The sequence below is a fragment of the Mus caroli genome, chromosome 10 (assembly GCF_900094665.2).
Source record: "Mus caroli chromosome 10, CAROLI_EIJ_v1.1, whole genome shotgun sequence".
Classification (NCBI taxonomy): domain Eukaryota; kingdom Metazoa; phylum Chordata; class Mammalia; order Rodentia; family Muridae; genus Mus; species Mus caroli.
In genome coordinates, this window is record NC_034579.1 from 95324761 (window position 1) to 95329409 (window position 4649).

Sequence of the window (4649 nt, forward strand, 5' to 3'; positions counted from 1 at the left end):
CCTCGAACTCAGAAATCCGCCTGCCTCTGCCTCCCAAGTGCTGGGATTAAAGGTGTGTGCCACCACACCCAGTGGGTGCTTCCCTATTTTAAATATCATCTACTTCAAACATAAAGTGTGGTTGTTTGCACTTGGGCAACGACCAGGGCTAAGGCTAGATGGTTCAGCACCAATCTGTATTTTACAGAGGGCTGTAATGACAGAAAAACTAACAAATTTCATATATTGTTTAAAACAAGAATGATGTATTATTTTATGAATGGATGGATTTCTAACAATAAAATATGATGGGAAACATTCAGTACATAGTTTCTCAAACAAGAATTCTTTTTTTTTATGGGGGGGGGAGTATTTCGATACATAATACATAAACAGTAAAACTAAGCAAGCAAATTATCCAGATCTAGACTACCCCGAAAATTGTAAAGCATTACTGAAGAATATGGCAATTGTAGACTTTCCCCATATTTACATAGATATAAATAACTAGACTCTCACTAAATAATGCCTTTTTGAACTTCTTGTTATTACATTTTATTTTTGAAAATAAAGGTAAAAGATCACTGCTATTGACAGGAAAAATTTTAGAAAGTATCTGTCAACTAGATTCATGACGGAATTGTAAAAATACTGAATTTTAACACAAATTTATGATAGAAATATTTCTGTAGTTCCTGTCATGATATCTGAGAAATTCTTATAAGATTTTTGAGTTTGAAGAACACTTCACTGTCATACGGTGCTGGGAAACAGGTGACTGGTATTACCACAGAGTAATTTCTTAGTTTTTTAGAGTTTCAGATTAATTTAAGAATTTTCTTCATAAGGACTCCACTTAGTATGAAGATTATTGAAACCAAGAAGTTCTTTGAATAATAGAATAAATATATTTAATGTTACATTCAATTTCTAATATTAAATACAGTAATGCATGAGTGATACCAGTAAATAAATTTTATTTTTCAGAGTCCTGATGTCTCCCAGATCCTAGGCTAATATCCAAAGGTAAGTAGGCTAAAGATCAAATTTAATCCACTTAGATGATCCTCTTGTTATTTATAAATTCGACGTTTGCTAAATGCATTTGTTAGCTGTGCATCTAATTTTGTGAAATATTCTACATTAAAGACATGATTTTAATTTTTGAGGTAGATAGATAGATGATAGATAGATAGATAGATAGATAGATAGATAGATAGATAGATAGATAGATAGATAATTAGATAGATAGATAGACTTGCATGTGCATATTATTTATGATTTGGGAATTGTATATTTACATTAAGCTACAGGATACAGAAAAATGCAGTATTCAGAATAGTTCAGCTTACTGGTAGTAATTCTTTCCTTTAAATACAGAATATTATGAGAATGCAAAAGTTCTCGCCTGTGCAAACAATCGTGTTTACTCCTTCCAAAAACTGATTATAATTTCTAGTAGAGCATGTGATTCATTTTTGTATTTACTGATTGTTTTCAGAGAGGATTTTCCTAGCACAAAAATTTGCATTCACTTTTCCTCAGATATCCAAGTGGTGGGATTACACAAGTGTTTCGCCATGTCCAGCTGTGCATTTTTTAAATATTTTTTTATTACATATTTTCCTCAATTACATTTCCAATGCTATCCCAAAAGTCCCCCATACCCTCCCCCACCACCACTTCCCTACCCACCCATTCCCATTTTTTGGCCCTGGCGTTCCCCTGTACTGGGTCATATAAAGTTTGCATGTGCATTTTTAATGAAGGGAAAGATTGACTTCTGGTTTTGTTAGCAGGTATTGCATTGGGGAAACTAACTTTGATATTGCCTACCATTCAATAATTTTCCTTGTAACCAAAGGGGTACCAATCTATTCTTCATCTGCAAAACTTACAGAGAAATTTAAAAAATCATGAATTTCTTTGTGTACTGGGTATACAGGGACAATTCATTGATGCCTCATGATCAAGAGAATCAGTAGTGTCAGGTGCATGTGTACTCATGACAGTTAGATGCTTATGTGTGTTCAATAGTAGAGGAAATCCACCACAAAATGGTGTTCATACTCTACATTGTTCTACATTGTTTTATACTTTCTAATATTCTAGTTTTAAATTCTATGGATCCAATTATTTATTAAATATTTCAAGATTTTTGGATCTCAGTTTAAGTTCCTAAGGTAAATGGTCAGTTTCTTTTGTTATTGACTATTTTTAAATAAATGTATAGATTTTTCTGATATTCTTTTAAATTTTTATTTAATCTATATTTTATACTCCAGATTTTATACCCCCCACCCTCTGACTGTCCCACATACCTAACCTCCCACCGCCCTGACTCCTCGAGAATGTCCCTATACCCCAACACCACACCCCATATCCCACCAGACCTCCCCACTCCAGTCTCTAGAAAGTTAAGTGCATCTTCTCTGACTGAGTTCAGACCCTGCAGTCCTCTGGACTATGTGTTGGAGGCCTTATATCAGCTGGTGTATGCTGCCTGGTTGGTGGTTCAGTGTCTGAGAGATCTAGGTGGGTCCATGTAATTTAAGACTCCTGATTCTGCTACAGGGTTGCCCTCCTTCTCAACTTCTTTCACCCATTCCCTAACTCAAGCCCAGGGGCCAGCAGCTACTGGCCATTGGTTGGGTATAAATATATGCATCTGCCTCTTCAGCTGCTTGTTGAGTCTCCTTTGGATGGCAGTCATGTTAGGTCCCTTTTGTGAGCACTCCATAGCCTCAGTAATAGTGTCAGGCCTTGGGGCCTCCCCTTGAGCTAGATCACACTTTTGCTCTGTCACTGGATCTTCTTTTCCTCAGGCTCTTCTCCATTTAGGTCCCCGCAGTTCTTTCAGACAGGGACAATTTGGGGTCAGAGTTTTTGACTTTTAGATGGCAACTCAGTCCCTCACTTGATTCCCTGTCTTTCTGCTGGAGGTAGACTCCACAAGTTCACTTTCCCCACAGTAGGAAATTTACTCTAACAGCCCACCCTTTGAGTTCTTAGAGTCTCTCACCTCTCAGGTCTATGGTATATGCTGGAGGGTCCCCCATCTCTTACCTCCCAAGGTTGCCTGTTTCCATTCTTTCTGCTGGACCTTGGGGCTTCATTTCTTTTCCCCCACCTAATACCTGAACAGGTTCCCTTTTTTTCAATCCCTGTCCCCTTTCCCATCCAGGACCCTCTATCCCTGATATTCTTTTCAGATATTATTCTTCAAATCTGTTTACCATTGTTAATGAATAGTGAGAAACTATTTAGAAGTTTTATCATTTCTCACATTATCAACCTATACTACAGTATTTAGTCACACGTGACAGAGACCAGAGCCATGTGCTCTTGAGGGAAAATAACTAAATCCCTCCAGTTTATGCTGTTGCTAGAATCTGCTATGCAGTACAGCATTTGTATTGAATTAATTGTAACATAAAGTTTGTTTTTAAACCCTGGGAGTTTACTGGAATAGAACTCCATTCTAAGTCAAGCAACATAAGTATTTATAATTTCAAAGCTGATATGAAGAGCATAGTGTAAGAAAAAAAAAGTGAAATAAATAAAGGCAAAATCATCAGGTTGAATTTGTAGTGATTTTGAATGACTTCTTCAATATTCCATTTCTAATAACTTGCATATTTAGTTCTCTCAATTTGTCTATCACCACATTAGTAACTTTATCAGAACCCGAAAAATCACTGTCTAAAGAGTTTTCATCCTTAAAATCATCAATATGCATAGCCTGTCATGAATCATTCATGTGTAATTGAACAAGAACTGTTCCAAAATAGATGATTTAGGAATCTTACTAATATGAACATGACTCTCCCTTTATGGTGTTATTCAATTTTCTGATTTCAATGGGTAAGAATGAGAGCCAATACAGATAGATGCACTCCTAATCATTTATATTGAAAATCAGCATCCAAGAAACTAAAATGGTAAGATGGGGAAATTCACAAATTCCTTACCTACTAGATAGGACAATTGTCTCCTACAGTATTGTCTGTATCCTCAGGCTCTCTGAGCATCAGTCCCTCATTATCTTGTTTTTAATCACCCGTTATAGTTTTTTCTTTCTGCATATTTTATTACTCTTCAAATAAGCCTATATAATTTTTCAAATCACAGTGAAGACATATCAATGTACCTTTATTGTGACCCAAACACAATCTTATTAACAATATTTATTCAGTGATTAAACACCCATGGAAGGAGTTACAGAGACAAAGTTTGGTGCTGATACGAAAGGATGGACCATCTAGAGACTGCCATACACGGGGATCCATCCCACAATCAGCCTCCAAACGCTGACACCATTGCATACACTAACAAGATTTTGCTCAGGACCCTGATATAGCTGTCTCTTGTGAGGCTATGCCACAGCCTGGCAAACACAGAAGTGGATGCTCACAGTCAGCTATTGGATGGAACACAGTGCCCCCAATGGAGGAGCTAGATAAAGTACCCAAGGAGCTAAAGGGGTCTGCAACCCTATAGGTGGAACAGCAATATGAACTAACCAGTACCCCCGGAGCTCGTGTCTCTAGCTGCATATGTATCAGAAGATGGCCTAGTCAGCCATCATTGGGAAGAGAGGCCCCTTGGTCTTGCAAACTTTTTATGCCTTAGTACGGGGAAATGCCAGGGCCAAGAAGTGGGAGTGGGTG

At 37.2% G+C, this 4649-nt stretch overlaps 1 protein-coding gene across 2 annotated transcripts in view; it reads left to right on the top strand.

The window, feature by feature from the left end:
* Positions 1–4649, top strand: part of Mgat4c (MGAT4 family member C) — a 671730-nt gene that overhangs the window by 169072 nt on the left and 498009 nt on the right. For both annotated transcript variants that reach the window (XM_029482261.1, XM_029482259.1), the window contains exon 2: positions 967–1005. The gene's annotated coding sequence lies outside the window, so the exon portion shown is untranslated. The remainder of the gene's footprint in view (positions 1–966; positions 1006–4649) is intronic.